The following is a 23,603-nucleotide window of genomic DNA, read 5'->3' on the forward strand; positions in this document are numbered from 1 at the left end:
AGTGATTCTTATAAGTAATATGTAGTGCACTTCAATTTTATTAACTGTAAAAACATTGTTTTAATTATTTAAATAAAAACAATAATATGTGGTGTTTAACTTCATACCGTAAGGTCCACCAGGTATAGTTTAGTTAGGTACCTAGTGTTTTATTTTTTTTTCCGACCATGTCCGATCCTGATAGGATCATATGGGCCTCCACAGAGTGGAGGTTTGTATTGACAGATTTTGTTTTTTTTTACAAGAAATGGATGTCAGCCACTTGCTTAACCTATTAGGTTCATACCCTGACACACACAAATTGAAAAACAATATATTGTGTACTTGCCAGACCCAGGATTTGAACCCACGGCTTTAATTAGTATTTATACGTGTTCTACAACAATTATTAACTAATTAATTTTAATAATATGTAAATTTTAAATGCTATGCGATCATATTATGTTTCATGGTGAACTGTGATACGGCAAACTGCATAGGTACAATGTAGGTACATGAAACTCTAAATTGCACGGTGTTACTTTTCAACAACAAACTATATTGCTCTTTGTATTTTGTTGTGAATGAAATTTTATTTAAAAACTTACAGTTCTCTGCAGTAGATTAAGTGACCTGACAAAATAGTTATAGTTTTTATACACAGGTGCTACTTACTGTTCATTAATAATAATAATAATAATAATGTGATCGATTAGAAAAGTAATATAGACCTACATCCAACGACGTCCCTAGACAAAATGCCGCCCCTAGGCAGCGCCAAAATGCCACTCCATTTTTGTACAGTATTTTTTTATCATCCTTTCATGACTCCAATATCTAAGAAATGACGTGTTGTACGGATACACTACTAACAAAATATATTCCACAAAATCTAATGTAAATGCCATCTCTACTTCAATAGACAATATTGGTAGTCCATGGTTTCATATACATTTAAAAATACACCTGAAAACTTTCAAAACTCGCGAATCACTGGCAAAAATATTTGGATAAATTAATTAGGTAAGTATGTACCTACCTATAATTCAAATACAATTCGCAAATCTCCACGTGTCATTGCTGGTCATCAAGATCGTGACGTCCAAGGATAACGTAAGTAAACTAGACATCGCGAAAACGACAAAAAAAATACAGTCCTGTGAAACCTTTTATGTTAGTTAATACGTTACGTTAGTTTGTTTCCAACCAGTGAGCTGATTTTTTAATGGAAAGATATTTCCGTTATTACTAAGTTTAGGTACCTATTCCCATATATATATCTAATGATTCTCCGTGATTTGCCGCCCTTCGAGTAACTGCCGCCCCCAAGCGACGCTCATCTGGCTACCCCTATGGGACGTCACTGCCTACATCATACATTTAAGGGTTCATGTTCACTGCGTCAATTTTTATTAATGTTTGGACTGTTTGGAGCATTCTGACGCAATCCTTATACTGCGTGCGCGCGATAGTGTGTGTCTGATCGTAAATGTTGTGCCTGCCACTGCCAGTAAGAATATTTTAGAAAAATTCATGTCTCTATCGTTGCATGCGTATTACGTTAGAGGTGCCCTTACACATTAGTATTTTAGGGACGCCGTGGCGTGTTCTTTACCTACTTATTCACACTTATTTGAAATACCGGATATAAGGATTGCAACACTGGCATTCCAAAACCGGTATTCCAGTATTTTTAAGAAAGCAGAATTTATTGTAATTTCTTCATTATTGTATATCATTACTGCTAACCTTTTAATTGTTAATTATATCTAACGGCCAACGACTCCAAACGCGCCAGTCGCGGTGTTGGCACTAAATGAGTTAAATTGAGTATAGAAGCTCTGTGCTGGCAAGACGCAAATATGTTGAGATTAGCAGACTCTACTTTACTTGATAAACTAGCCTTCTTGACACGTCATAATTTTATCCAAATTATGAATAAATTCGAGGTATTTGTAAAAATCAACAATTCTACCGTATTATCATCTATATATTATATTTTAAAAGTCAACATAATATGTATGTTATGTATGTTAGATTTTTTTTAACTATGCCCTTATTTTTTCGTGCAAAGTGGTTTTTAGTAATTTTAACAATCACAAATACCCAGGCTTAGAAAAAATCATATAAATACAGTGTCATCACCAGGAATCGAACCCGAATCGACTATGATATAATTAATATATCTGATACCAAGTGTTCAAAATTACATTTAGCAAATCTTATTGCGGTCTACGTACACACCACGGATCAAGAATTTTAAAAGGGGTGTTCCAAATTATGTATACATTGCAATATTATAATGCAAAGTACAGCAGAATACAAAACTAGGCGTGTATTACACACTTTAGGGTAAAGTTTATACAGCGACAGTATCCCACAAAGCTTTCAATTTAAATGTTAAACTCACTTGAAACCGCACTCTGTAAAAACTTATTCAATTTATGTTTTTAACAAGTATTTGCCCACATACGCGAGAGAGATTTCAAAATCTCCCCAAATATTGATCAACATAAACAAAATATATATATGTAATCTGCCATATGACACGAACACAATTATTTTAATATTTTTAATCTTGTATCTCTTCGTGTTCACCAGATATTATGACATTGTTTTAATTTTATGCGACGCGTGTTCTGTTTACATTGCAAGTTAATCAAATGTGGCAACCAAAAATCTGTTTTGGTTCATATTATAATAATATTGTCAAGCTCAGAGAAACAGAGCTGTAAATCTTCACTGCGAAAGCCACAAAGTAAAATGGTATCCAAAAGAGGATTTTGATATAGACGTTGTAAAATCGTAAATTGAATGAGAGTTTAAATGAAAACCTATTGTAGGAAATTAAGATGGTCTCTTTAGAGTTCTTCAACTTTTTAATTCTAGTTATAACACCAAGTAGTTTTGCGTATGCTGTCTACAATAATGTACGTCAAGTAATCAATTTGTGTTGTCATCCTTTTTTAATGCTGATTTTAATACAGATATATAATAATTATAATATTTTGAAAGAACTATACCTAGTACACTTAACATTTTTCGTTTTTAATTCTTCAAAATTATAATATTTTTGGCGCATTTGCCGTAAAATTATAATATAATCTACTATTATACATTATATGGGAAATCATTAGGTTGTCAACAGCAGCTAGCACTTTTATCACGAAAAACGGTCATTTTGAAACCGATTTGAGGCGGGCAATGCGCTGGCTACGCATGTACCGCGATGCGTTCATCTAGATTCTAGTGAACGAAAAAAATTCCCGAACGTGGTTTAAGGGTACTTTTATTATTGATGTGCTATATGATAGGCCCGCATGCAAAGATGAGGGGTTCTGGTAAAATCCACAGTAAAAATAATAAATTTACAGTTTTAACAAAAAAAAATATACTATACATGAATGGATTTATAGTAATTATGAGCTAATCGTATTCAACAATCTTTGATAGTAATTCCAGATTTTGTGTGTAGTTGAATTGATAGTATTAATAACATAATATTCTATGCGTTAGCAGCATTGATGACGACCTGTTAAGATGTTTTATTATACAGTAGGTATAATGTATTATTATTTTAATTTTTTGTGATTATTCATCTAAATATTCAAAATTGTGCTCTTTCATTGTATAACATTTTGGTTTACACTCGTAACACTAATAGAAGTCGCTTATTATCTCGGTATATTCTAGAAAAAAAATAGTGATAGTTAATCTAAATTCATCTGTTATGCGAAATGAGTTACAGTTATTTTAATTATTCCCCGCATCAACTCTTTTTGGCTTAATTTTATATTTTGGTTTCTATAGAAGAAGTCTTTGGTTTAAAATACATAATTTTTATTTTAAATCCAATCAACAATTCTTATGTTATCACTAAACTATAACCAGTGTTTTATAAAATTTGCTAGATAGTGCAAAAAAACTTGGTCGATGAATAAATTCTACTTGAAGTTAAAAGGAAATTAGTAACCATCATTTCAAAAAGATAGTCATAATAATTATCACAAATATTTTCACGGGAACAAAGATTGAAGAATAATTACTAATAAATATATATCATACAAATAACAATTAATGCAGATACGAAATTCAGTGATCACTGGATACGTAATGTTTCTTTTTTATATATACTAATATTTCATTCATATAAATAAGGGAAAAAGGCCAGGATGTTGATTTTCAAACAAATCTGGTACTTATAATATTCTTATTTTTTATGAGATTTTTTTAAGTTATTTCCGGTTCCGAAAAATGCAAAATTTAACGCCCTATTCAAAAATGCTATATCATCAAGAAAAAAGTTAAGTTGGCAACGTAGACTATGATGCTAATTTTATTATCCCAGTTTCACACAAATACTGTAGGCCTTCAACTATATAACGCCATTAATTTTATTATAATGATCTTCCAAGTAGTTCATAAGTAATCTGAAAAGAAAATTCTACTATCACAGTAGAAATAGATTTTAGGTACAGAAATTTTCCTCAGGATACATATATTTTCAATGAGAAAACTTTCGGTAAAACTGATATAGGTTTACAAAAGTATCTCAAACTTTCGCGAGCGCCATTAAATCTAAAGTTTGAGCATTATTTGAGGCGCATAGTGCCAAAGTTGGAAAACTCCATGAATCGTATAGTGAAAAAACTGCCTTGATATTTTCCTGTTGTTGCTTCTATTTCTGAAACAATAATAATTCATTTTGAATTTATCTACCTGCTTATAGCCTGGATCATTGTGGTTTTATAGTATTTTTTTTTCTTAGTATGAAATATAATAAACAAAGGCCAAGTGAAATCGTTTTTCACGAACCTAAGTCACGGTACGTTACGCAATGGTTAACTTTCCAACAGTCATAAATTTGGTGGAGTGTTTTTTGAATTTGGGCACAGGGCAAGCACAAGTTCACGATATTTCCTTCGGTCCATCGCCAACTCATCTGTGCCACATGGGTACGAAGTGTCACACTCTCTGGCGGCATCCGGAACAAATGTCTCATCCACGTAAAGCATCTCTTCGTGATTACCACAATCACCGATGACTGCTATGTCCGCTCATGAACTCGAGTGTTTATAACACGGTCGTACCAATGCACCCCTAAGATTCGGCAGAGACATCGATTCTCAAAGCTCAAAAGCCGAGACTTTTGAAGCTTAGTAAGATGCCACGTCTCACAGCCATACAGGAGCACAGGTAGCACGCACGTCTTGAACAAACAATATTTGGTCCTCACAGAAAAGCAACCGAACTATGCAAAGAAAGACCAGTAATATCTAACTACTTATATTGATTTCTGGTGTTATATTACAGAATTATGTATATTTAATAAAAAATGTTACATTTCAAATCTTGAATTATTCATTGAATAAAAAAATTGTTTGAACAAACTTATATGATTACAATCACCATTTTCCCATTTTCAGCGGTAGTTATATAAGTAATTTTCCATTACATTCAGTAAACACAACAATATTTTTCTTTAGGGAAACATTTTCTCTTATACTTAACAACAGCAAGTTAAAGTCAAAACACGTGTTGTATAATATATCTCTCTAAAAAAATATTATAATGTACTTTTTATTTTCTTTTAAAGCGACTCGTGTATCATGCAATCTTTTTTATTTATTGCACACCCAAAGATTTTGCTTTGGGTATCCAATAAATAATAAAGCTTTCTCTTTATAGATTTCTAATGTGAATCTGAAAGTAAAACTGCTAATATTAAATAATAACACACTTCACACTAATAACGGTGGTTCAATATAATTTCAGACTCACTTGATCAGTGAATTTCATAAATTATAATATATTATATAATATATACTTATTAATTTGTTTTGAATTGTTGGTATTTTTTATTAATTGACACATAAATTCTCCATTTACAATAAGACCCAATAAAGGAAATTACGTATGTTATAATGTACGTATATAATAATGAAATGACAAAATAGCTGTTAAAACAAGATTTATAGAAATCCAATGCTTGGACACTATGGACACTATAGTTAAGTACCGTTTTAAAATTCTGTTGACTACGTAATATCATATGGCGGCAACATTAAATTAGATTATCATGGTATTTTTATCCGATAATATTTCGTACCATTATCAAGCACCATTTAATTTGTAGTATGTGAACAATCAATCTTATAACTCCAGTCAAATTCAAAAATAATTCCACCATATTTGAAGCACCACTTTAGCAAAGCTAAGCATAGTGTGACGCAAGTCTGGTTTAATATAACAGTTTAATATAACCTTACATCAATGATCATTTCTTTGTTGAGAATCACGACTAAATTTTAATGTCCTAGTATCCCCAGCGTGCCCCCCACGTCCTGAAACGGGCCCCTAGGCTAGAATATTTGGCGGCCCCCTACACATCGCTAAAGTTAAAGGCAATATGACGCTATACAACCTACATCTACTTGAATTATGGAGTTATTATCAACACACAATAATTGAAAATTGTATCGCATAACCACATATTTTAAAATGTTATTATTCTTGGACTTTTTTTTACTATTGGAGCAAATTTTTAACCTGTGTTTATCTCACATGCTTTGGTTGACCTCCTAAGCCCGGATCATTTGGCAAAGACCTATCAGCCTCTCTCTTGTGGGGGGCATGATCTTCAGTGTTCCATGCATTGAACTGTAGCGACCTTCTGTTGGATGTTTCCTCTGACGATGAGCATATTGAAATCATCGTATTTATTTCTGGCTATGTGAACAATGAACTGTAAATCAATAAAAATACCGAGTGTTAGATTTGGCTATTTCTTTAAAATTACATATTCAATATTCATTTGTCTTCGTTAAATAACTAGCCACTTACTTATTTTATTTATAATATGTACACTTCCCATTCCACGTACCGCTGGCAATGTGTTTTCCATCTTGTACATTGTATATCATACCACTTACCTTGGACGAATTATCTTACATAAAAGAACACCAAGGACACCGGTGGGAGACATTTGTTCTCTAGCCGATACTCAAGTTTTACCCTATAAAAGTTTGTAAAATTTTATATTATTTAATTCTGGCGGTCGACCGGAGCTCAGTCCGCATAAAACACATTAATAAGAAAATACATATTTAAATTAATACTAATATGTGGTTATACAGAATGAAAAAGTTATCTATGGACATTTTTAATTTATTGTCTATATATCCGGCGTTCATAAGTATCAATTGGGTAAATACATAATATTATTATTTTAAATATAGAACATTACAAATAAATGCAATCTGTGATATAATCGAACACCTCGCTGTACATCATGCAGGCCGGATACTTTATGATTTAGTATTTATGGATGTCAGTTGCGCGCGTGCAGAAATCATAATATGTTATGATAGATTAGCAATCGTCCGTGACTTTGTCCATAGTCCAGGATCCCATAGACTTTTCGTATACATAATATGCGGAACGCATTCTGACAATTGGAATAGGTTCTAGGGGTCACAAAGATATATAATGTCGATGTTGACAGGCGATATTAGTGGTAATTTTTTTTTTATTGAGGTTTTAATTTTTTTCTTATAACCCACCAAAAATTGTTCTGAGTTCTACAATAAAACCAAGACCGAATCAGGGATTGATTTATAATTTACCATGCCATCGGCATGGTCGTAGAACGGTTCGTCCCATTTGAAAAAATAAAAATAGCGCGTAGTGCAATGTGTTCAAAATTATTGATTCTTAGGATCCACCGTGACTTAAATTATTTTATTTAATAGCATTTTCATATAGAATCACCCAGATTGGTTTCTTTACTATATATTATTATATATTCATATGATATTAGTTTTAGTATTATGGTTAATCCAGAAACAGTGTAGGTTGCATATATAGGTAGGTGAATAAATGAAATAACGATAACCACTAACCACACTAAGTACACATTTATTAAAAAAAAAGAAACAACAAGTCAAGTGTTCAAACTGCTTTAAGTATCATGATCACAGTTTTTACAAACACTACTTACACATTTTCACAATGATATACATGTCAAAGCCGATTTCTTATAACTACATGATAAAGTACGGCAGTTAGAATTACATTTGCATGGTTTAACTAATTAATTTGGTAGAGATTCATTCGTCATTTGTCTTGGATACAAATTATTTTCTTGTAACTCATAGCCAAGTCGTAAGAAATTAACAGGCTCAATAGTGGATCAGATGAGATTTTCCATAACCATAACATAACCCTTCGTTACCTTGGGTGTAGGTTTAAATCATGATTCTAATGAATAATTGTGTCCAACTTGATGAAAGTATTTCTTATATTTCAATCCAGCATTTTTCTTCCATTTTCCATCTCATATTAATCAATTAATTACGTCTACCTACGCAATGCTTCGTAATTACAAACATTGTTCACCAGCACTTTATTTTTCAGCAATACATTAACCTTTATAAAATGCGTGGGAAAGGTAAACTTGAGAATCTCTCTACCCTCCCTTAGATAATAAACATCATTTCAAAACAAAAAAAAAGATAAAACTAGAATTCTCAGCGATCATGTTCCAAGGAAAATAATGTTACGCAATACGTACGTCATTATTTTTTATTTATCTCAAACTAATTACTTGACTTTCTTTTTAATTAGGGTGAAGTCAAAGAGAAATCTTTTATAATTTCAAGCAAGGTAATAAATAATAATTTAATATTTACCGGGTAAACGATTATGATATGACCCTGAGAGAAAGATTAATTTCGTTTTATCTTTATTCATAACCTATTATGATTTATAAACTTTTATTCATTTTTTGTACAGTGGTATCCCAATAAATTTTATGACATTTGAATCTACAATATGTCAAAATATATCAATACAATGGTATATTAATAAGTAGACATCTTAATTTTTGCTTTAAAACCGTTGACCAAACTTCCTAGACATTTTATTTTTACATTCTTTACGAGACCCTTGGTAGCTAATAACTGATAGCTTAAACCAGGAATACTATCAACCACCGAATTCGTTTCAGTGTTTTTGCAGAATTCCTCTATCTCGAATAGTAGATCAACGACGCACGTGTTTTTTTACGTTTTCATCTTAAATGGCTAGCGTCGTAACAAAATTATTTATATATTCAATGAATACAATAATTAGTCACAATATTTAAGAATGTACTAACATGAATTTGTTATTTTAATATCCATAATTTGTATTTTTTTTCAAAACTATATGTCCAATAGGTGTGTTCAATTCTATTCATATATTCAAAAAAAATAGTTTTTTAAGAATTTTTGAGACCCATGTTTGGAGTACTGGACCGCCCCCAAATTAGAATAATATTGTTATTGCCTTAGCATAATGTATGCCGAACTTCAATATTGCGTTTACGGGAAAAATTAAGCGTCACTTAATAACAGACATTGACGTCCACGATGGCAGAGTGGTTTATGCGTCGGCTTATAATGTCGTGGGTACCAGGTTCGAATCCTGTGTCTGACAAATACACATTATTGTTTTTCAATTTTTGTTTGAAGTCAGATTATGGACCTAATAGGTCGAGTACCTAAGTGGCAATTCATCAATAACATCTATTTCTCGTAAAAACAAAAATATGTTAATACAAGAACCGCCACTCCGTGGAGGCCAATGGCCCTATTAGGATCGAACATAGTCAAAAGAAAAACGAAGATCAGCATTTTAGTACAGCTCTGCTAAGTAAAAAGACAGTGTTTTTGATTTTGGTGAAATGAGAACCCAAGTTTCAAACTACCTCTTCTCTTATATTATTTAAAAAACAAAAACAATTCAATAATTTTTTATAATATAAGAGAAATGGTAGTTTAAAATTTGGGTTCTCATTTTGCCAAAACTAAAAACACCGTCTTTTTACTTAGCTGGACAGAGTACGACAGTCTGATTTCTAATACAAAAAAATACATGAAAATTATATTGTCAATTATTAAAATAATCCGAAAATGATTGGTTAATCAATTGTTAAAAATAAGACTAAGATAATTTAAGGAAGTCTATTTTTTTAAAATAGTGCGAAATCTGCTGCTGCATCTTTGCTAGATTAGTTTTTTTTTTTACTGACAACCAAAAAAGTTTCACGTGAATTAATAGGTATCTACGCCTAATCGAAATTAATGTGGACGATAATATAATGAGTTTTTACCTACAAATTATAAGAGTGGTATTAAAAAAATCGATTCATTTTGTTATTTACGACTATTAATTGCGTATTAATAAAATTAACGTATTCCATGACAGGATTATTTTTATTGAATGAGAGTTCGCTTGGAATTTTTGGCATAATAATAAATGCATTTTAAAATGGGGTGCAACTATTTGCGGACCGACAGTTGGGTAACACTGGTATTTATACACAAACTAAAACTACAAGTAGGTACCTAAATTTCTCTGTTTCGCTACTAACAAAATTATTTAAATGCTAACAGTTAATATCATTATCCGCCAACAACGGAGCTAGCCAAATTTCATTTTATTTTAACCACAAAGTAGTATGATTGTGTTACTTGTCTTCATTCGCGTATTTTAGTCTGTTAGTTTTAGCGGCGAAACGCGAAAATAAGACAAAGTTTTGTATTATTATTTTCCTCTTTGAGCTAGGCTTTTTGCTAATTATTTCTGTTTATAAGTTTCTTTTGTATTTATTCACTTAACAAGAGAGATTAAAATTTTATAATAACTGAAGTTATCAAAAACAGCAACATGCTATAACCATGCATACGATTTAACAGACATTGTTTTAATAATTAAATTTAGAATTTTATTCAGTTAGACAAGTCTTAGGAACTAATTTTAAAATTTTAACAGTTAAGCTGATAATTATTATAATCAACAAAGCAATCAGTAGCAGGTTTCTATGAAGCAAATGAGGTTGTTTTTCATATAATTACTTTCCATACGACTATAATAAAAATGGGTGTTATACACTATCTTATATACCACTTATCACCATTCTCATCGTGTCCGGAAACTTGTACGTATGCAGTTCGCCGTATTACACTTCACCGTGAACGGAAATATATGGCTGTATATTAAAGACCGTTCAACCTTTTTGGGTCGTATAGTACTGACATAAAATAATGTCTAAATAAAACACTGTTCTTTTCGGTTTACACTTTACAGGAAACCAGCAGCAAACAAATTTTGAAAATTATTTGTTAGGTTGGGTTCCCTTAGGTTCGGTTAGGTTAGTTTGGGTAAGATTAGGTTGGGTTAGGTTAGGTTAGATTTTCATTCTTTAATTCATGAATTTTGCCAAAATCAGATATGAAAATTGAATTTGTTCATATTGAATCTAATAAAATTAGAGACTGCATAGTATACGGGCATCTCTTTCCGATAGAAAGCTCACAGTGAAATAATGTTTTACGTACAATTTACATGTAACCCATTCTCATATGTCTTCTCCCTGACGCCTTCTCTCTCATACGTTTACGTGTAGTTCTGCCTTTCTGTCTTTGTTTTGGTGCTTCAGACTCCATTATTTGTCTATGAACTGCTGCATGAGTCTGGCAGAGTCTTTGTAGAGTTTTCTGACTTTTCTGAGCACACCATTGCTAACCTTGTTCATTTGTCAAGCGGCGATGCTTAGCCGATACTTCTTTATCATGCATAATGTTTTTATTTTTTGATTGATTGTGTGTACTGCCTAAGGTTATAGTGGTACAGCATCCTGTCTATATTACAATTATCCTGAAATCTTTGAAATAACACATTAATTTCACGACACACTAATCACTCAATATGCTATGTATGTAAGCATCTGTCAAACTGTTATGCGAGTATCATTTGTTTTTTTTCATGACCCGATTAAAATAAACGATTCCTCCGATTTTTCAAATTTAGAACATGAATGTTTAATGTGTCGTCTCCCTCTCTCGCTCTATCTCTCTTGTGAACACTTGTTCATATTCGAATTAAAAATAATTGGAGCACTGAACCATTTATAAATGAAGGCATAGAAAAGAATTGCGCCACAAGCATTTTTTTCATCATAAAGTTAAGTTTATGTTATTGAAAAACCTACATTTTTTAATTATATCATTAAAATGTATTTTTCTGACCCCCCCCCCCCCCCCCCCATTAATCTTGCCGCTGGAGTGTTATGAAATCAGAATTTGTACTTCTACTCATGATGGCAGTGCGGCTTAAGCATCGGCCTATAGCGTCGTGGATCCCAGGTTCGAATACTGGGTCTGGAAAAAAAAACACATATTGTTTTTCAATTTGTGTTTGAGTCAGGGTATGGACCTACTAGGTTGAGCAAGTGGCTGACATCCATTTCTCGTAAAAACAAAATCTGTTAATACAAACCTCCACTCTCTGGAGGCCCATGAGGATATGATCTTATTAGGATCGCACATGGCTAAATAATAATAAATAAATAAATCTTATATTATTGTGTTTTATTTTAATTAATTCACTTTATCTCCATCAAGAATTAATAGCTAACATAATGAAAAGAAGTTTAATAAAGAATGTTACATTCTCAAATCGTGAATAATTATTCGTTTCAGTAGTATAAATGGACCGGAGCGTACCGAAGCTCAGCTCCGGTTAGCAGAATTCTTGAGATTATAGTTCCGTCTTGCGGAGCTTGATAGAATATAAATTTACAAAATAAAAATCTAACAATGGAACATGCATCATTTTGAAAACACTTCTAAGAAAAAAGATATTATAACCTGCATCTTATGTATGTTCAATAATTAGAATGTTATATTCTTAAATCTTGTTAATTATTCGTTGATTAAAAATCTAATACACTTATTTTTATAAAATATACGCATAATGAAATAAATTAATTAGAAATTTTTCTACCGCTCCGGTTCGTAAAATAAAAAAATAGCTTATTAAATAATAATGATGGTTTGTGGTAAGATATTTTATCGTAAGTAGTACCTTATCTTAGCTTAAAAAATCTAAATTTTAACTGTCACCTTGAAAATGGAATGTGTCTAACTATCTAAAAATGCGTAGTATCTTTAGTACGTTTTTTTTAATATTATATGCAATATGTGCCGTTTACATTTTATCTTAATGTAAACATTTCTGCGCTCGTTTTAAGAAAGTGGCATAAAATTTAAGGACAACATTTGTTAAACGCGAGTTTGCTTAATTTTCAGAAAGTCGAAAGTGACTGGAGGTAACAACAGCGACAAAAAAGCAGTTTAAATCTTTTTCGCAGAAATGTCGCTGGCTTCGAGCTGAGTAATGATGTTTTCCCCAAGTTTAAATGTCGTGACAAAGCCCCCTAATGAAGGAGTCAAACAGCTTTTGAGATTTGAGTGGACTCTTTCAATTTGAAAGTCACTTTACCTAGAAAAGAGAAATACTAGTGAGGAGGCTTGAGCGATGTTTAAATATCCACTGAGTGCAAAGAGGGTTAAAATAAGACTAAAATAATAATATAATATCGATTGTCTAAAAAATAACTTACCTAGGTATAAGAGACTTTAATGGTTATCCTAACTAAAGGATATTTATTTACAATTATTACCGATTTAAGTTCATTGTTAAACGTCTTTAATTAATGTTGAACGCATAAATGGTTCAGTTAATATTAGTTTTTTAACATCGTATTTAATTTTCAAATTAAAATAATATGCCCATTTTTATTGCCCAATAAACCGTTTATTACAATCAGGGAACACAGAAATAATAGAAGGTGGGTTACATTCTGGGTGAGGCTGTAACTAGGTTTAAATCTCAAATGTAAATACGACATAAACTTAAACACGTGTTAAAGAATAAGCTATTTTCAATAGTAATGTGTGTATTATTTATAGTGTACGTTGAAGTTTGTTACGTAAACTAAATGCGTTGGTATTATGGTAATTAGTTGGTATGTTCCGAGGACACTTCATGTTTCTTGCGATTTCTGACCGTCATAAAGTAATAAATCGAGTCCGGCTCTAAAACACTGGTCCATGGCGACTTACGTTTATATTTCTATCTTATTAATCTGTTCTTTAATTAGAATAACCATAAGCAAAATAAAATTGGATATAACGGAATTATTTATATTGTGTTAAACGTATGTTTTATTAGAGTTCGAAAAACACTACCGATTAAAATCCCTGTGCTAATTAATTGAAAAAAAATAGTTAATTATTACAAAATAAACAATATTTGGCTAATAAACTACTTATTTTATTAAAAAATTGGCAAGTGCAAGTACGTTTTAAAAACTAAATACTTAGAGTGATCCGTGACGTCGGTTAGTTATTAGGGCAATTAATTGTATGTGTAAGTATTTCATGTAAGAACTACTAGTTAAAATCGACATAATTAAGAAGGACGCCCGTAGCTTAACTGTGTGGTATTTTTTTCTAAAATAGATTTTTTTTTATTAAGTATATGCATGAAATGTTTTTAAATTTTGTATGTTCAATATTTGGCTACTTACAATTTATTAAACTTTAAATATATGAAAAGAGAATCGAATATTATCTGTATGTGTGATACATTTTAATTTGTCAAGTCAATATGCATAACATGAAGGAAAATATATTTAGGCACCTAAAAACTTTTATGATAGATGACTGCAGAGATTATTGCTACAGATTTCATATCATAATAATATATAGATAGGATTTAAAAAAATGTACGTTTTTAAAAGAATTATCAGAACGAAAGAATCACTGTCTGCAGTATAAACAACCCATCACAACAGGTATATACCTAATGTTGACGTTTGATTGTTCAAATAACAAAAAAATCAAAGGACTCAGAGGAACTGGGAAAAAGAAAACCTCTAAGTTAATATCGTAACTGGAGCGGAATTTGACAAGCGGAAGACCTGTTTCGGGCATTCCTGAAGACTAACAACATTTTCCTCAGTGATGGTCAACCCTGTGATATGCCAAAGGGGAAAATAACCCTCATCAATGACGATAATGTAAATATAGTTTACAGTGGCGAAGAGTGAAGGTATAGGCAATGGAGATCTCATATAAATAGTGCACATTAATCTTTATAAGTCACACTTATTTGTTTTCATTGAACTAAGAATATAAATTGCAGATGGTGCTGGTTAGTTTTTTAAATTAAATTAAGCACTGCCTAAACCAAACTGTAATATGAGTTTGTTTCCATTTAATTAAGAATAAAAATTGCTGGTGGTATTGAATAGTTTTGAAAAACTCACTTAAACCCAAACCAAACAATAAATATTGTTATATCTATGAAATATGTAAAATGACGTATAACTTTAGACGTTATATAGATCGAAGAATATTTTTTATCTATTATGGTATGGTTATGCACGGTTTTATTTAATTTTAAAAACTAACCAGCACCATCTGCAATTTGTATTATTAGTTCAATGAAAATAATTAAATATGACTGACATAGCTTAGTGTGCACTATATATGTCACATTTCCATAGCCCACCTCCACCCTTCGCAACTGCTAGGTACTGTCTCGAATTTGAAATAAATACATAATCTAAACATAACTTTCTAAAAGCCTAAAAGACATACGCATTGTAAAAGTCCACAAAAAACCTTGAACTGAGAATATTAGAGTACGCATTTTGCTCACAGGTACGTACATACTCTAGGCACTGAGATATCGACCCAAGTGCCTTCCTTGCGGATTTTTTGCATTGTATAATATAAACATTATAAACGGGGGATGTTTCGAATTTCCGTCAATGAATGACTACCATCTTTGTAATTTAAATCACAGTAATAACAGTATGAAATTTTACTGAGTTCCAGATTTTTTTGACATTTCGTATATTTAAAACAATTAAATATGTTTTTTTTAAACTGAATTTCATTGAAACTTAAACAAGATCTGAAACAAGCTTGAAAAAATATATAAACGGTCTATTAATTTAACGTTTAAGGTTTTAAATTCACAGATGTCATCGGCCCACGCCATTTATATTGGCGTTGATTTTTCAACGACTGTACTTGACTTTGATGAAATTAGTTGACATTTAAAGATGAATATTTTCATCAAAAGCTTTTGAAAAATAAATCTGACAAGGTTAATTTTGTTTAGTTTCATTTTTCTTTTTCGTAAACACATAGCTTAACATTTCAGCCCATTACGTCAAATTCAGCTCACAGACGAGCGAAAAAATACGTACAAATACGTAAAAATACAACAAATGTTTTAATGCAAACGTCTATAAACAGTTGTATACATCTTTCCAACATAATATGTGTATAGTATGTATTCATTTATGCATGGATGTGTCTTAGTCAGGGCTCGAAATGGACCGGAACGCACTGGAGCGCCGTTCCGCGTCGTGAAATCGGTAAAATTATCGCTCCGTCTCGTGAAACAAATAATTTGACTGTCTGAGCTAGATAAGCCATAATGAAAAAAATCCAACACACTTATTTTTATAAAATACAGATTCAATTTGATCACTATGTTCATACCTTCAGAAAATGGTCGAACGCTCCGGTTCGTAAACTTTTCCATTTCGAGCGCTGGTCTTGGTTATGACTAGGAATGAGATTAAAAGTTCGCATCAATAATAATTTTAGAGAGTTACGGATTTTTCACCAACCAGAAACAATTCAAGCAGAATACTTCTTAAACACGTATCATATCATTCGGAAATCTATAACAACACTCGCTACTCATTATAAGAAACAATAATTAAAAGTGACCTAGTGAAGAACCTACGTAGTCCATCCAATACTGAGCAAAGGCCCACTGAACTTCTTCAACTAATTCATTAATGATCAGCTTTTTACCGTCTTGTGTGACACTAAATCGATCCATCGATTCATTGGCTTCTGTGGGTCAATTCCATACTTATCGACTGCTAAAGTGATAAAGTGATCAAACTAGGGTAGGTTTGTATCAAAGTATTAGCACTTATTATTGTAACGATTGCAATAAGTGCTATATTTTAACAGCACCTCTCTTGGCTGTGATAAAATTTGGAGCGAGATAGAAAGTTTTGACTGTTTAGACGGCTAACTTATTGTAACAATTATAATACCTCAATACAAATAGTTAATACATACTATCACTGTATCACTTTAGCGGTCGATAGTCGCCTTGTGTATAGAATAGACCCGCAGGTCGTATTAACGTTTTGTTACTATTTGATAGCACTCACTTATAATCTTATTTGTTCTGCGAGTATCAAAATATTCAGCATTTATTGAATTTCAGCTATTTGATGATACTGTTTTTGAAGTTATACTTTTTTTGGCGCGTTTGGGAAATCAGATCCTTGTGTATTTTTGGCGTGTGACATGTAACACATAATTTATTTTTTCACACGAAAAAAACACACTCGGTTGGATTCGAACAACCGATTGTTCGGTTATCAGCCGAACGCACTACCTTTACGTCACGGTATGGTACTGCAATCGTGACGATTATACAGTATAATATTATAGTTTAGAATTGTTCCATTGCCTAGGCAGCGAATTTATTATTGTCGGCCATTTGCAATTCCTTACGTAAACAAACGATTAAACGCCAGAGTGACAGTTGGTACTTTAAAAATAAAAACAACGAGAAACCGTTATATAATTTAGTAATATAAGTTAAAGTGTATATAAATAAACCAACGGCGTTCCAATAAGCGGTCCTTTTTCTTGAGTGTGTAATTTAACAAGATAATTAAGAGCTAGTCAAAGAATCTAGTTTATCACAAGTTTTGGTTTTGTTTTGTTACGCCAAAGAAGTATAACTTCTAACGCGCGTACATAAGTACATACACCGATTTTATTTATTTTTTGGTTTTTTACCCATTGCTTTTTTCATATTCCCGTTTCAGTAATGTGCGGTATATGCCCAATATGCACCTTCCAGTGATTCAGTGAGCTACTATTTCTTATGAACTTTTCAAGTATTAATGGTTCGTATTTCACAGGCATACGTGACCGCTGCTAGCATAATATTATCGGTTTAAGATTTTGTCTCAGTCGATACCGACTTCGTTTTGCGGCGGCATGTCTTAACCCTTAGGCATGTCAAAACTCTATTGGAAATGATTTTCAATAATATTAATTTCGTATATAAAGGGTTATCAAATGAGTACTATAGATTTTTAAGACGTCATAGCAGCCATTTTTTTCTAATTCCCGCCAAAATTTTAATTTGTTTTCAGCATTGTTTAGAAAATCATTATAAAAAGATACACAGTTTTGCAGCGTTTATAAATTGTAAAAAAATATTACAACAATAATGAATCTATTCGAGGTACGTTTTGGGCATTACGTGAAATTGGTGGTCAAATTCATTGACCTGCAGAGCTTATTATTCGTATTTTTTTTTTGAGAAATTTGAATCAAATTGTAATGTTTGTAATGTTAAGAACTCGCCAAAAACGTTAACGTACTGTTGAAAATATCGATGTTGTGAATCAAAGTGTAGATTAAAATCCAGAACAATCAATTACACGTCGTTCTCAAGAGCTTTGATTTTCTTATGGCACTACATGGAATATTCTTCATAAAGATTTACATTTGAAGGCACATAAATTACAGTTATAAATATAAAAATAAAAAAGCCTTTTCATTTCTTACAGACAAAAGTAAATGACAGTTAATTGACTATATCTAATGAATATATATATAACCTATGAATATATATATTTTGTATATATCTATCTATGATTGTATTATCTACTTATTTTCTAGTTTATATAATATTAATTATTATTTTTTTTTATATTTTTGTGTAATACATACATATATTAATATTTTTTATTTTGTATAATATAATATTATTAGATAATGTTTATAAATTAAACAGTGATATGTAATTAGTTTGTTTGGTTTGTAAGAACCCCTCTTCGGGTGAAGGCCTCCTCCAAAGAGTCCCACTGGACTCTTTTTTTGTCTATTTGTAGCCAATTTGGGCCCGCTGTCTTTATGATGTTGTCTTGCCATCTCGCATTGGGTCTTCCTTTATAGCGTTTCCGTTTTGGGCCGTTCCATGAAGTAATTATTTTTGTCCATCTCTCATCTTGTAGTCGCGCTACATGACTATAATACATGACATAAATTACAGATATCACAAGAAAATAAACCAAATGTCAAACTGATGCGTCGAAATTTTGCTGATTAGGTTTTAGAGAAGCTTCTTCGGCCATTAAGCTTATTTTTCGCTGTCGCTTTTTGAGTAATGAAGACCCACGTGCTATTCTTGAAACACCTTTACATCCACAAAAATTAACAGTTTGGTGTGGCTTATGGTCTGGTTGTATAATTGGACCGTATTTTTCTTAAGAAAATGATTACTGATTTTTTATTTGGCATAAATTAGAGTATTTTAATCTGGACGATATATGGTTCCAACACGATGGTGCAACATACCACACTACTCGTGATACAGTCAACTTATTGAAAGAAAAGTTAAAAGTAAATATCTCTCATTTTATTCCCCTATATATTTTTTTTAAATATACGCTACGTCGGTTACTACGTGCTTTTCTCTCTGATGCTACGAGTACGTGTTCAGTGGTTGTTTCGCAGAGACCGCAGGCGTTGGTTTATTTCATAGTTTCCTAAGATATAATCCCATTAACTTTATGTAAAAATACTCGATAAATTCAAAAACTGTTGAAGAAAACCTTCTTCTATACAAAGAAGGACCCTGCGTATACTAATTTGTGTAATAATCACAAAATAATTACAAGATAAAAAGAAATGTTTATATACAACGTTTTTATATTTTCTGTTGAATCATATAAACTTGACTTGACTAACTTAAACGATCAAAAAAATTTGTACTTGATAGAAATAATACTGAAATGTCATTTTGACATGTCATATTGATTTCCATTGTAACGTACGTATATATTAATAATTTAGTTGCTAGTACCCCCAGACCCCTAGCAACCAATAATGGTATCGAAATAACTTTTCATACAAAACAGAATTAACTGAAAATCAATCCAATTCTACTTAAAGATGGCTAAAAGTATTAAAAAAATGCATTGGCATCGTGTTTTGATATATTCTATAAGTTTCAAATGTCTAGCTAGTCGGGAAGTTAGTTAAAAATCGATTGCAAAATTTGTACTGGATAAAGAACCACCGGACAAATAAGGTTACGAGCTAAGAAAAACGTTGTAAAAACGATGAACTTACATATTGTTTGTTGTCTAGAAAAATGGCACATACATTATATACTAAATGTTGCTTGAGTGATTTCGATAGTGAAACCATAGAAGATTCTACGGAAGAAGATTTTTGTCAACATTTTTATATAATAAGTACATTTTTTGTTTAATTTACTTTTTTTGTTTTAAATTAATTTGTCTAAACATATTGTCGTAGTACGTTTATGGTTCTTGTATTATGTTCGTATCTATCACACCCACGATTTTCTAGTTCCCAGAGCGGCCGTACATCACGGACTTGCTCGCAATTCGTTGTTTTTTTTTCAATGTGCGTTCCGTGCCGTGAAAAAATCCAATGGATTGTACAATTTATCAATAATCATTCATCGTAAAAACGTTTAATATTTCTCCAAATACTCTGATTATGGGCGAACATGGTTAAACATGTATATATATATATTATAACAGGTATGGTAACCCCTAGGTGCAAGTTGGCTTGCTTCCCGAGGAAACCTTCATTGAGTAGAAAGACCGTGGTTGTAATTCTTAATTCGACTACTCATACAACAATTATTGTTAATTCGGATCCTACAGTAAATTTAGTAAAAAATCTGATTCTTCAGATGTTGCTTTATCCAAACCAGCTTCAATCGGGAGTTCTTAGTATGCACGGCACTCGAGCGGAATTTGAATTTAGCCAAATCGCGAAAATTATCTACACATATATACGTCATTTAGTAAAGAAATCGGCGTTCTCAGAAAATTGGCGCTCGCACGGCAGCTACCCTTCATATGATCCTGTCCAACAACCAAACAACACAAACGCCCTGCGCGTCCGCTTCGCTTTACTGCATACTTAACTTTGTGCGTGGGCCGTCAAAATAATTTCACCTTTCCTGTTCACTCCAACTTGTCGTAAAATATTATTTTGTGGATCGTTAAACATACTCTCAGAATAAGTTAAATAGGATATTCGTGGAAGGCTTTTACGGTAAAAGCATCATGTACTTAACTGTATGTAAATCTTCATTATTATTCACTTCCAATTCACGCTTTAATGACAATAACATTTCGAGGAAGAAACAATACAGATCAGTTATATGGGTCACATAGTTCAATTGACGATTATCATCGTTTAGCAAATAAATCATATACTTGAGGGTGGAAGGAGATTTCGCAGACAACGTGCAACGTGTCAATAGCATTTAATTCATAGTTAAAAAAAACCTAGAAATATTTACATCATATAACTAATCTTAAAGTGTATTTCAAACCTAAATTTACAGCAATATATTTTTTTACGATCAGTAAACTCGTGCGTGCGAACCGATGCATAAACATTTCCCGCAGTCCGAAGGAATGCTTACGTGTCAGGTTTCATCTGTAAATCAGGTAAATCCATTATTTAATTGATAACATTTGTGTCATAGTCAAATTTCGCAGACAAATTTTTAAGAAATAATCCACGGTGTGGGAACAAACAACGGTCAGTCAACCACGCCGTTTCTGATATTCCTTTGTCTACTTTTGCTATAAGAACCAATGTCACAATACAACAGTAACTAGTACTTTCAAATCATTCAAACTAATTACACGCTTCTCGCTTCGACGTTAAATAATTTTCATTGCAAACACAATCATCGTAAATATTATTTGTAAACTTCTCGTTGTACGATCTGTAATTGAACTTGTATTTTTGTTTGTTAAGGGATAATAAATTTGGGCTACTTTATCACGCATCAAAACCCTTCTGTCAATTCGTACCCAAGATTGAATCTTTGGTGGTCAAGCATTCAATAAATCGACTTTACGTCATCCCTTACTACATACTGATTATATCCTGATTAACCTTGCCGGTTCTATGATGTCAAGTCAGGTGACATGGTTCATTAAATATTTCTCGGAATATGCACAAAATCTATTTAATACTTTCTAGTGATTCTTTTAGTTAGTGACAATAAAAGCTATAAATCAATAATCAAAAGCAATGAATCTGTGAACTTTATGTATTTATTTTTTAATTCATTACATTATAAAGTGTAGTTTTGCTTTCCATTTTAGGGGTATTTTAAAAGCACACCTAACCATTTTAGCGGGTTTTAAAATTTACCCTAATTTTTGAACATACGTATTGACGGTTTTTGGTGTTTTTTAAAATTCAATATTTAGCCATCATAACAAAAATATCCATCTAACTATCATAAAAACTGTCTTAGGGGCTTTTGAAACTAGGCGCTTCAATAATATGTATAATATTCAATAATATGTATATAACACCCGCCAGGGAAGTGAAACTTTTTATAAAAATATTATTTTTTTTTTTTTGATTTTATTGATTTTAATTGAAGGTCTAAAATTCAATTGAATACCTCTGCCATGTAATCACATATTTAAGTTATTTCGGTGTTTGTACAATAAATGAATGACATAATAATTATTATACCTGAAATATTAAACATTTTTTCTTTATTGAGCTACTAAGTCTCAGCCAAGGAGCTGCACTCGTACCAATCACGGTGGTTCGTAAGCCACGAAATTATAAAATAGATTAATACCAATAATTATATTGATACGAGACATTTAAGTGTCCCGACCACCTTTGTTAGGACAGTTGGAGAAAATATAAAAAAAAAAAACGCGACATGTTTAGTACCTAAATACAAGACATCTCGCTACTTTGGATATTTAGCCTCGAAGTATTTCCAATACACTAAAATGGCCGCAAACAAGTTTCATAAGTTCAATAATGAACACATATTTAATAATCTATTCTTCTGGGCATAATATCAATGCAATCCTTGTCCACCCGAAGAGTGATTGCTTTTTTAAAGCATTTCTTTTTACTTCTTCGTGGGTTCATTTACAATCCGTATATACTGGCAAATATTAATTGTCATGTTCCCACCAATATCACTCGTAACTCTACGGTCTTCAAGATACCTCGTCGCAGGACAGATTTTATGTTTCATGATGCTGTGTATCGTGCGATTAACTTATTTGATGGCACCATAAAGGTTGATATATTTTTTTATTAACTACATAATGTTTGTGGACGTGTTAAATAGGTTAAATTTATAATTGTATATATTATCATGTTTCTTTAATATTTACATAAACACATGATGTCTTTTCTACTTTCTTGTTATATTAGTTGTTATTTGTAATTCAGATATTTTTATAATTTTGTATTTATTATGTATTATGGCGCATTGGCCAATCGCTGTAATGCCGGAATACTTTTTTTCTAAATAAATAAATAAAATACTAAAGTATGATATTAGATATGATATATTATATAAGCCGGTATATCTATTTTAAAATATGTTTATATCGCGACAGTGATATGGTAACGTCATTTAATATCACAGTTCAGAAGGGAATTTACTATCAGAGTAAGAGAAAGGTTATGTTTTCAGTACGCTCCAAATTTAATATCATTCTATCATACATTCCTAAATATCATATACATGTAAAGCTAATATCGAAAATTGGTGTAGGCTTGAGGTTCATTAACAATAATATCAAAGCATAATCGCTACGCACGAAAGGCAGCTGCGATGTACCT

At 31.7% G+C, this 23,603-nt stretch overlaps 1 protein-coding gene across 2 annotated transcripts in view; it reads left to right on the top strand.

The window, feature by feature from the left end:
* The window catches only part of LOC147075589 (D-beta-hydroxybutyrate dehydrogenase, mitochondrial), a 247,599-nt gene that overhangs the window by 212,212 nt on the left and 11,784 nt on the right, over positions 1-23,603 (top strand). The gene's annotated exons all lie outside the window — the stretch shown is intronic.

This window comes from Rhyacophila brunnea, unplaced genomic scaffold (assembly GCF_057557595.1).
Source record: "Rhyacophila brunnea isolate RB1 unplaced genomic scaffold, BYU_Rbru_1.0 scaffold_14, whole genome shotgun sequence".
Taxonomy (NCBI): domain Eukaryota; kingdom Metazoa; phylum Arthropoda; class Insecta; order Trichoptera; family Rhyacophilidae; genus Rhyacophila; species Rhyacophila brunnea.